Genomic DNA, 11,227 nt, shown 5'->3' on the forward strand with positions numbered 1-11,227 from the left:
ATGAACAGAGAGCCACCTTATCCTTGTGTACAACCAAGTAAGGAGACCTGCAGGATAAGGCCATCAACTGCAACACTCTGCAAGCTCAAGTGATGGCTGCTAAAAAGGCCACCTTTTTGAGACCGCATCAGCAAGGGAATTTCCCTAACATTCTCGAAGGGAGATCTTTGAAGAACAGAAAACCAAAATTTCAGATCCCAAGGTGGCAACAGGGAGCACACTGATGGCACCATATGCCGAACTCCTTGAACGAAAGTACAGATCAAAGAGTGCGTGGCTAGGGGACTTAGAAAATCGCCAGAGCAGAAATCTGGCCCTTGATGGTACTTAATGCCAACTTGTCAACGCCTTGTTGCAGAAATGCCAATATCCTACCTACAGAGAAGGAACGCAGATGAACACCCGTGACCTCACACCACGAGATATACCATCGCAACTGGAAGGCATATATCTTCCTGGACATAGACTTTTGTGCTTTCAACATGGTAGGGATAACGGACTCATACAGTCCCCTGGTGAGGAAGATTGGTCCTTGAGCCAGAAGACCTATCCTGAGAGGCAGATGCCAGGGGACATCTGCGACCAACCGCACCACGTCGGCATACTAGGAGCAACGGGGCCAAACTGGAGCCACCAGGATGACTGGAACGCCTTTTGGCCTCTATCCTTCGCAGTAGAAGCTTGAGATGAAGGAACACGTATATGGGATGATACTGACTCCATGGCACCACCAGGGCATCTGTGGCAGCCGCAAAAGGATGCCTCATCCTGGCCAGAAATATTGGCACTTCCTGTTAAACCAAGACGCTAGGAGATCCACGACCGGAGTGCCCCACCAGAGCAAATCTGAAGAAACATGTTGCGATGCAGGGACCACGTGCCTTGGGCCCAACGTTTGATGACTGAGGTAGTGTCAGGAACGATGAATCATACAGAGACAGAAAATGCAGTAAAAAAAAAAATCACACCTTTTTAATATACTGGTAAAAATGTGGCGCAACATGTAAACATAGCCAGGGAACGGTAGCCAAAGCAGTTAGTCAGAACAAGCCAGTAATTCAAGAAGCCAGAAATCAGCGTAGTCGGAGGCAGAAGAACAGGATCAGGAACCAGAAGGCACATCAGCCGGGCAAAGTCTTTAACAGGAACACAGCAGAGAAGCTCCAGATATTTTTAACCAAGGCAGTTTAAATAGCCAGAAGGGGCTGGCTGTAGGCGGGACTGATGAGCAGGAAATGATCACCAGGTGAGCCACTGTGGAGGCGCAGGGGCACCAGGTTTGTGGGGAAAACGTCTAGGGAAAGCACAAAAAAAAGGACAGGAGCATGTACGTACGAGGATAAGGCCCAAGAGTGTTCCTCCAGCCCATACCCTTTTCAATGAACCAGGTACTGTATGCGCACACGGAACCTGCAGGCGTTGATAGATAGTATTTTGTAGGGATGCACCGAATGGGTTTTTTGGTGCCGAAACCGATACCGAAAATGAAAAATACACTAAGCCGAAACCGATACCGAAACAGCACCGATACCGAAAATGACTGTTTTTAAAAAATATTTTTATACAGGAGGTGGTCAGAGACTGGGGACATGGTACAGGAGATGGTCAGAGACTGGGGACATGGTTCAGGAGGTGGTCAGAGACTGGGGACATGGTACAGGAGGTGGTCAGAGACTGGGGACATGATAAAAGAGATAAGTGTGGTGTCCCCTCGTGCAGCCAGTGTTGGTTGTGTCCCCTTGTGCAGCCAGTGTGTTGTCCCCTGTGTAGTCAGTGATGCAGCAAAGAGAGAGGAGAGCCGCCTCTGCCGTCTGGTTCAATAGAGCGCCGGGAACATCACAGCTTTAATTTCAATAGCTGTGTGTTCCCCCGTCGCATACAGCCCCTCCCCCTTGTCCGGGGAACTGTGATAGACAGATCCCCCGTCCAATCTGGACGGGTGATCTGTCTATCAAAGTTCCCCGAACGAGGGGGAGGGGCTGTATGCGACGGCGGAACATACAGCTATTAAAATTAAAGCTGTGATGTTCCCGGCGCTCTATTGAACCAGACGGCTGAGGCGGCTCTCCTGCGCTATACACCTCCCGTGATGGGCGGCACCAGGGGCGGGGATGGAGCTCCGCCCCCGTGCCACCCCATTTTCGGCTCAATTATCGGCTGTTTTTTCCTTTCGGCAACTTGCCGAAAGGGCCATTTTCGGCCGATATGTTTCGGCGGCCGAAATTTCGGTGCAGCCCTAGTATTTTGTACTGCTTATGGTTCTCAAACTGAACCGGGCGAGGACGTGGTACCAAGCGGTTGCACATCAAAAGGTTTTAATAAGGAAACATGGAATACATTGTAAAGACGCATGTTGGAAGGCAGGTCTAATGAGTAGGCCACTGGGTTGATCCTATGGCGAATACAGAAAGGTCCAATATACGGCAGTGCCAGTTTCAGTGAGGGAACATACAGTCGGATGTTACAAGATGACAGCCAGACCCTGTCCCCAACTTGGTAGGATGGTGCAGGTAGGCGTCGGCAGTCAGCATTGAGTCTGTATCTATCACTGACACGTCACAAGGACTCTTGGACCTGCACCCAAGTTGAATTGAGATCACAGAGATGCTCCTCTAACGCAGGAATTCTTTGAGGAACAAATGTGTCAGTGTCAGAAACCATGAACCAGACCAAGACAGAAGTACAATCAAATCACACTTGTTTATTAAATAAAACAGGTAAATGGAAAAAGCGTAGTCAAAGCGTAGCCAGAGTCCAGTAACCAGATCGAGTAGCCAACCAGTCCAGAGTTCAATAACCAGATCGGGTAATCAGCCAGGCTAGAAGTCAAGGATCCAAGTGGAGCAACAGCAAGCAGGATAAGGAGCCAGGAGGGATGTCAGCAAGCCAGTCTTTAAACAACCGCAGGAGATGGTTTCTTGTGATGTGACCAAGGCGAAGATGAAATGAGCTGGACAGCTTTAAGTAGGCAGGTCAGACGAGCAAGATCAGGAACAGCTGCTTGACTGTAGAGAGAGATGAGAGCTGGCAATTAGCCAACAGCTGAGCAGCCAGCCCAGAGAAAGAAGGGCTAAGCCAGCCCTGACAGACAGGCAACATGGAGGGCTAGAAACAACAATTCGTCATAAACGGAGACAATCTGGAAGTGGCATTGATGATAATATTGTTAGCAAACTCCGCCCAAGTTAAGAGATGTGACCATTTGTTATGGTGGTCAGAAATATAGCAATGTAGAAAATGCTCTAAGGCTTGGTTGGTTTGATCTGTGGCCCCATTGAACTGCAGGGGATACGCCGAGTAGAAGTAAAGCTGAATTCCAAACTCTGCACAAAAGGCTCACCAAAACCTGGGCGCAAACTGGCTACCCCTGTCCAAGATGATAACCTTGGGTAGCCCATGTAACCAAAAGATCTCATGAGCAAAAAATGGTCTTTGGATGTGGGCAACTTCTTAAGCGGAATACAATGTGACATCTTCGAGAACCGGTCAACCACCATAAGAATAACTGTGTTGCCCTGGGAGTTGGGTAACTCCACAATAAAATCCACAAACAAGTGGTCCAAGGCCTCTCTCCATTGGGTATGGGTTGTAGGAGGCCCACTGATAAGTGTTGTGGTGTTTTACTCTGAGCACACATACAGAACAAGAGGATACAAAGGCAGTTACGTTAGCGCAGAGACTAGGCCACCAGAATTGTTGAGAAATAGACCAGATCAGTAGTTCCCTGGGTGACCAGCTGCCTAGGGAGAATGGTAAGTCTAGAGCAAAACAGTGCTGAGATTCTCAGGGACAAAGCAGCAGTCACCAGGTCTCTTGGGAGGAGAATGGATCTGAGCAGCAAGAATTCTATCACTCAAAGGTGAAGTGAGACATGTGTGAATAGTGGCTAGAAAATGACCGGGAGGTATCGCAGAAGTAGGAATTGACTCCATCTTGGAGGAAAATTGTCATTATAATGCATCAGACCTTATATCAGGGGTAGGGAACCTTTTTGGCTGAGAGAGCCATGAACACCACATATTTTAAAATGTAATTCCGCGAGAGCCATGCAATATGTTTAAAACAATTTTTTTATTGATTAATCGACTAATTTCAGTTATAACTGTAATATCCACATCTCCCCTACGATTGTCTGCTTGCTTACCACTACACAGGCAAGCAAATCCACGAGCAGTTGAGGCTGGTGATGATGATGTCAGCGCACCGCTCACCTAGGCCGCCGCCGGGTGTACCAAGATGGCCGCAGCTGTGCCCTTTCCTATGATCCACAGATCGGCACACCGCGGATTGAGAGGTGAGAGCCAGATGCAGCCATCAAAAGAGCCACATCTGGCTCGAGAGCCATAGGTTCCCTACCCCTGCCTTATATTCTTAGTACCGGTAAGAATGCGCCCTTCTGGGAGATAAGCATTTTGCCTCAGACAAGAATGTGAAATTCTTATGGTCAGTTAAAATGAGGACTGGCACAGTGGTACCCTTGAGGAGCTGCGCCCCGATCTCCAGTGGTGGAAACTCTGATCCCATGCTGAGCTGTCAGCTGCAGCTTCGCTGTGTAGGCGGGTGCAGAGGACACGTCTGTCAATGGAAGCCCCATAGTCCTCTGCAGAGCTTCTGCCGCTGGAGATCAGGTTGGCTCACCTGCAGAAAAGGTATGTATACCGATTTTTTTTTTTTTTCTTTTCAGGGCTAGATAGGTTAGTGTTAGAATGTTGGTTGCTATAGATGCAGGGATTTTAGTTTTAACGTGGATTTCCACTTTAAGGAATGGAGGTATCGCCATGGGTACCACTTGCTGGTCCTCATTTTGACTGGCCTTCTCCAGTCTCGGACACATCAACCTCAAGAAGGAAGGGTAACATAGGATCTGGATTTGCCTGCACAGGAGCTGAAACAAAGGCAGCCTTGAGAGACTCGAAGGGATTAATGGAATCCGGAGACCAATTCTGCGGCTTGCCGTCCTTTTTGGTCACATCAGTTAGGGTTTTGATCAGAGAAGAGAAATTATGAATACATTTCCGATAATTGGAAAAGCTAAGAAAACGTAGCGGATGTAGAACTACGGGTCAAGGCCATTGTAGAACTGCAGATGGCTTTTCGATGGACCCAGAAAAACTAGCAGTAGAAATGACATAACCCAGAAATGTAACCTGTTCACGATGGAACTCGCACTTTTCCAACTTACAATACAGGTTATTATCGCTAAACCTCTGTAGTGCAGGGAGACATCTGTGTTGTGGCTCTCTAGGGAATTGAAATATATGAGGATATTGTAGAGATAAACCACCACACATTGCTGCAACATCTCGGAGGACATCATTGATGAATTCCTGAAAAACTGCACGAGCTTTGCCAAGCCCAGAAGGCAATACAAGGTATTCGTAATGTCCTGTCCTGGTATTAAATGCAGTTTTCCATTCATCGCCCTTCTTGATCCTCACGAGATTGTATGCCCCTCTCAAATTAAACTTCATAAAAACCGTTGCTCCCTTGAGGCGGTAAAATAATTTCATAATCAATGGAATCAGATGAGCATTCTTAATCGAGATGTGATTGAGAACCCTATAATCGATACAAGGTCTCTGTTCACCACTCTTCTTTTTCACAAAGAAGAAGCCAGCACCAGCAGGAGCCAATGATTTGCTAATGAACCCTTGAGAAAGTGAAACAGCAACATAGTGCTCCATGGCTTTATCCTCTGAGACAGACAAAGGGTAAACCCGGCCACGAGGGGGTATGGCACCAGGTTGAAGGTCAATTGTACAATCATACGACCGGTGTGGAGGCAAACTACTAGCTTGACCTTTGTCAAATTCACAGTACTCATCAGGCAAGGAGGGTGAAGAGGTGCAGGAGACCTTAACCCACTTTCTGAAAACATGTTTTACTGCATTGTGGCGACCAGGAAAGAACCTCAGCACAGTTCTTAAGGCTCGTCAGTTTCTAAATGTCTTGCAGGACAATTTCATGGGTCAGATGGTAGACGCACCAGCTATAAATAAAGCGTTACTGGATCTACTGATTACCAACAACACCGACCTGAACACGGATGTGGAAATACAGGGGAATTTAGTAAACAGCGATCACAAGTTAATTGGCTTCAGTATAAATCACACAAATGGAAAACACAAGGGGAAAACAAAGACACTGAATTTCAAAAGAGCCAACTTACCTAAACTACGAACCTTACTAGAAGGCATAAATTGGGATAAAATCTTAGGAACAAAAAACAGAGATGGGGTTGCTTTAAGAGCATATTAAACACATGCCGACCAGGCCATAGCTGAAAGATGGCTACAGCGCGCTCGGCTTATTCTGGGTGGACGTCCTCACAGAATCTTGCTCCCGCGTGCACCCGGGAACAACCGTGACCGATGGGTGCGGGGGACCCAGCCCATCATGGATCGCGGCCATTTACCACGTGATCGCTCCATCAAATGACGGAGCATCACTTGTAAACAAACCGGCGTCATGTCACGACACCCGTTCCTCCCCTCTCTGTACCGATCGGTGCAGTGAGAGATTGTTTGCAGCGCTGTGGGCGCTACAGATCCACCCCACAGCGCTGCTCAGTGCCCATATTCTGCCACTGCCAGACTCTGCAGCAATACTATGCAATACTCTGCAATAAATTTTAACAGAAACAATTTTTATTTATTTTTTTACCGAATGTTCAGTCTTTTTTGACCTATAGCGCAAAAAAAAAAAAAAAAAAAAAACCAGCAGTGATTAAATACCACCAAAAGAAAGCTCTATTTGTGTGAAAATAAGGACAAACATTTCATATGGGTACAGTAATGCATGACTGAGTAATTGTCAAAGTGTGAGAGCACCGAAAGCTGAAAATTGGTCTGGTTAGGAAGGGGGTTTAAAGAGGAAGAGTGATGAGTTTACTTCCTCTTTCATTCCCTGCAAAGGTAAAGCATAATAGTAGTCCATTATGTGTCACTTACCTGACACAGGAGCCAGCGATGTCACTGCTGTCCCCTGTAGTCCGGCACATCCATCTTCTCGTGGGTCTCGCTGCTCCGCCGCTGTCATTCGGCGAAGCCGCGATGACGTCACTCCCGCGCGTTGACGGGTGCCGCGCTCAGTGCGCCTGCGCGCCGCTGTCTACGGCACATGCGCCGTAGACAGCGGTGTCTGTCTTTCGGCAAATATCTCCAAAACCGTGTAGGTTTAGGAGATATTTCTTGGACCTACAGGTAAGCCTTAATCTAGGCTTACCTGTAGACAAAAGTGTGTTGTAAGGGTTTACAACCACTTTAAGTGCCCAGTGGGTAAGTGGTTAAATAAGGGCATAAGCCAAAAGCATCCCATTAGGTAAAAAATAAAATCGAACAAAAGCCCTGGATGGCTTAACTCCAATGTAAAAATGCATATAAAAGCAAAGGAGAAGGCCTTCAAAAAATGCAAGGTTGAGGGATCATCATCATCAGCATTCAGACTTTATAAAGAATGTAACAAGAAATATAAGGGTGCAATTAGGGTAGTTAAAATAGAACATGAAAGACACATAGTGGAGGAGAGCAAAAAAATCCCAAGAAATTCTTTAAGTATGTAAACAGTAGTCTTCAGTAACCAAAACTGCAGTGTTTATCCTCATGACACATCACAGGAAGCACGGCCATGGTAACAAAAGATAGAATTAAAATTAGACTTGGGAAAATTAACATTAATAAATCACCGGGACCAGATGGCTTGCACCCGAGGGTACTTAGGGAACCCAGTCAAGTAATTGCCAGACCATTGTTCCTAATTTTTACTGACTGGAATGGTACCAACCGATTGGAGAAAAGCCAATATAGCACCAATATTTAAAAAGGACCCAAAATACATCCCTGGGAATTACAGACCAGTCAGCCCAACATCAATAGTATGTAAACTCTTGGAGGGGATGATAAGGGACTATATACAAGATTTTAGTAATGAGAACGGTATCATTAGCAGTAATCAGCATGGATTCATGAAGAATTGTTCTTGCCAAACCAATCTACTAACCTTCTATGAGGTGGTGAGTTGCCATCTAAAGGTAGGTCCGTAGACGTGGTGTATCTGGATTTTGCAAAAGCATTTGACACAGTTCCCCATAAATGTTTACTGTACAAAATAAGGTTGGTTGGCATGGACCATAGGGTGAGTACATGGATTGAAAACTGTCTACAAGGGCAAGTTCAGATGGTGGTGATAAATGGGGAGTACTCGGAATGGCCAGGGGAGGGTAGTGGGGTCCCCCAGGGTTCTGTGCTATGACCAATCCTATTTCATTTGTTCATAAACAACCTGGAGGATGGGGATGGGGGAAACGGCTCAATCTCTGTATTTGCAGATGATACTAAGCTAAGCAGAGCAATAACTTCTCCGCAGGATGTGGAAACCTTGCAAAAAGATCTGAACAAATTAATGGGGGGGGGGGGGGGGAGGTGCAACTACATGGAAAATGAGGTTCAATGTAGAAAAATGTAAAATAATGCATTTGGATGGTAAAAATCTGTATGTAATCTATAGACTGAGAGGAGAACCTCTGGTGGGATCTAGGATGGAGAAGGACCTGGGGGTCCTAGTAGATGATGGGCTCAGCAATGGCATGGAATGCCAAGCTGCTGCTAACAAAGCAAACAGAATATTGGCATTAAAAAGGATCAATTCCAGAGATAAAATGATAATTCTCCCGCTCTAGAAGACTCTGGTCCGGCCGCACCTGGAGTATACTGTCCAGTTCTGGGCACCAGTCCTCAGGAAGGATGTACTGGAAATGGAGCGACTACAAAGAAGGGCAACAAAGCTAATAAAGGGTCTGGAGGATATTAGTTATGAGGAAAGGTTGTGAGCTCTGAACTTATTCTCTCTGGAGAAGAGACGCCTGAGAGGGGATATGATTTCAATATACAAATACCAGACTGCTGACCCCACAATATATAAATACCAGACTGCTGACCCCACAATATATAAATACCGGACTGGTGACCCCACAATATATAAATACCGGACTGGTGACCCCACAATATATAAATACTGGACTGGTGACCCCACAATATATAAATACCGGACTGGTGACCCCACAATATAGAAATACCGGACTGGTGACCCCACAATATATAAATACTGGACTGGTGACCCCACAATATATAAATACCGGACTGGTGACCCCACAATATATAAATACTGGACTGGTGACCCCACAATAGGGAGAAAACTTTTTTGCGGAAGGGAGTTTAAACAAGACTCTCATTAAAATTAGAAGAAAAGAGGTTTAACCTTAAACTACGTAGAGGGCTCTTTACTGTAAGAGCGGCAAGGATGTGGTATTCCCTTCCACAGGAGGTGGTCTCAGCATAAATAGTTAAAAAAACTATTAGATATTCACCTGAACAACATACAGGGATATACAATGTAATCACACACATAGGTTGGACTTGTCTTTTTTCAACCTCACCTACTATGTAACAAAGCCAATCAAAAGAAGGGTCGTGCCTCTGTAACCAAGTATAACTGAATAACCACCGGGTAATGAGGTGAGGAAATTACTTGAAATTGGATTATCTCATGGTGAAGAGCCCCTACGGCCATGGTCAGTGGAGCAGTCTCATGGGCAGGTTGTAGAGGGCTCTTCATGGGATCCCCATGAAGAAGTCACATGACGTAACGCGTAGGGATTGGCCAGAGGACGAACCGGAAGTAGAGTAAGGCAGGAGGAAGTTGTCATTATACCCTCTTCCTGATTGTGCTTGTTTTTGCAATTAAAATGTGAGAGTCTTTACTGCTTTTTAATAAATCTACCTGCCGTTTTTTAAACTACTACACTATGGAAGTCTCCTGTTTCTCTCTCTCCCCCTCCTCTCTCTTATTTTGAGCCATACACTGTGAAATAGAAGTGAAGATCCATTTCACCTATTCTGGAAGCTGGGACTGGCCCTCTAGTGGCAAGATTGTATCATTGCATCCCTCCTTTGGATTTCCTGATGGCTATTATTTATGAATGAAATAAGAGAATCCTGGAGTTTGTTTGATTTGCTTATTCACTTCGTTTAAAGGTGAGAGTTCTGGGAGCCTTGAGTAGCGGACATTTTATTATTGTTCTATCATTAAACCTTTTTTCCATTTTTTTATATATTTTTTATATATTTTTATGCGTGCTGTTTTTTGGACTATATTTTTTTTCACAGCATTGTATGTATGCACATATTTATATTATTTTGAATTTGTGTATTTTATTTGAGTGGCACGATTTGCGCAGGACCCACCCCTTTATATTCATTATTTGATAGTGTGTGCTCACTATTTTGTCCTGCTGCATTTTTTAGTTAGCATTTGCACTTTATATCACTCAGGCTCTTTTTTACAGCATCTGTGTTTCATTATATCTGATTTTGGATTTTGTTCCACTTTAGTCACTTATTACCACTTAGGGGCGCGAAGGCTGACCACTTTTATGTCTGAATTCATGGCCTTCGCCCACTGTCAGGAATCATGAATCAGACAGACAGAACATGTCTGAATTCATGGCCTTCGCCCACTGTCGGGAATCATGAATCAGACAGACAGAACATGTCTGAATTCATGGCCTTCGCCCCCTGTCGGGAACCATGAATCAGACAGACAGAAAACGTCTGAATTCATGGCCTTCGCCCACTGTCGGGAATCATGAATCAGACAGACAGAACATGTCTGAATTCATGGCCTTCGCCCACTGTCGGGAATCATGAATCAGACAGACAGAACATGTCTGAATTCATGGCCTTCGCCCACTGTCGGGAATCATGAATCAGACAGACAGAACATGTCTGAATTCATGGCCTTCGCCCACTGTCGGGAATCATGAATCAGACAGACAGAACATGTCTGAATTCATGGCCTTCGCCCACTGTCAGGAATCATGAATCAGACAGACAGAACATGTCTGAATTCATGGCCTTCGCCCACTGTCGGGAATCATGAATCAGACAGACAGAACATGTCTGAATTCATGGCCTTCGCCCACTGTCGGGAATCATGAATCAGACAGACAGAACATGTCTGAATTCATGGCCTTCGCCCCCTGTCGGGAACCATGAATCAGACAGACAGAAAACGTCTGAATTCATGGCCTTCGCCCACTGTCGGGAATCATGAATCAGACAGACAGAACATGTCTGAATTCATGGCCTTCGCCCACTGTCGGGAATCATGAATCAGACAGACAGAACATGTCTGAATTCATGGCCTTCGCCCACTGTCGGGAATCATGAAT

Source organism: Lithobates pipiens, unplaced genomic scaffold (assembly GCF_037356315.1).
Source record: "Lithobates pipiens isolate NorthernLeopardFrog02 unplaced genomic scaffold, aLitPip1_a1.2 Scaffold_22, whole genome shotgun sequence".
Lineage (NCBI taxonomy): Eukaryota > Metazoa > Chordata > Amphibia > Anura > Ranidae > Lithobates > Lithobates pipiens.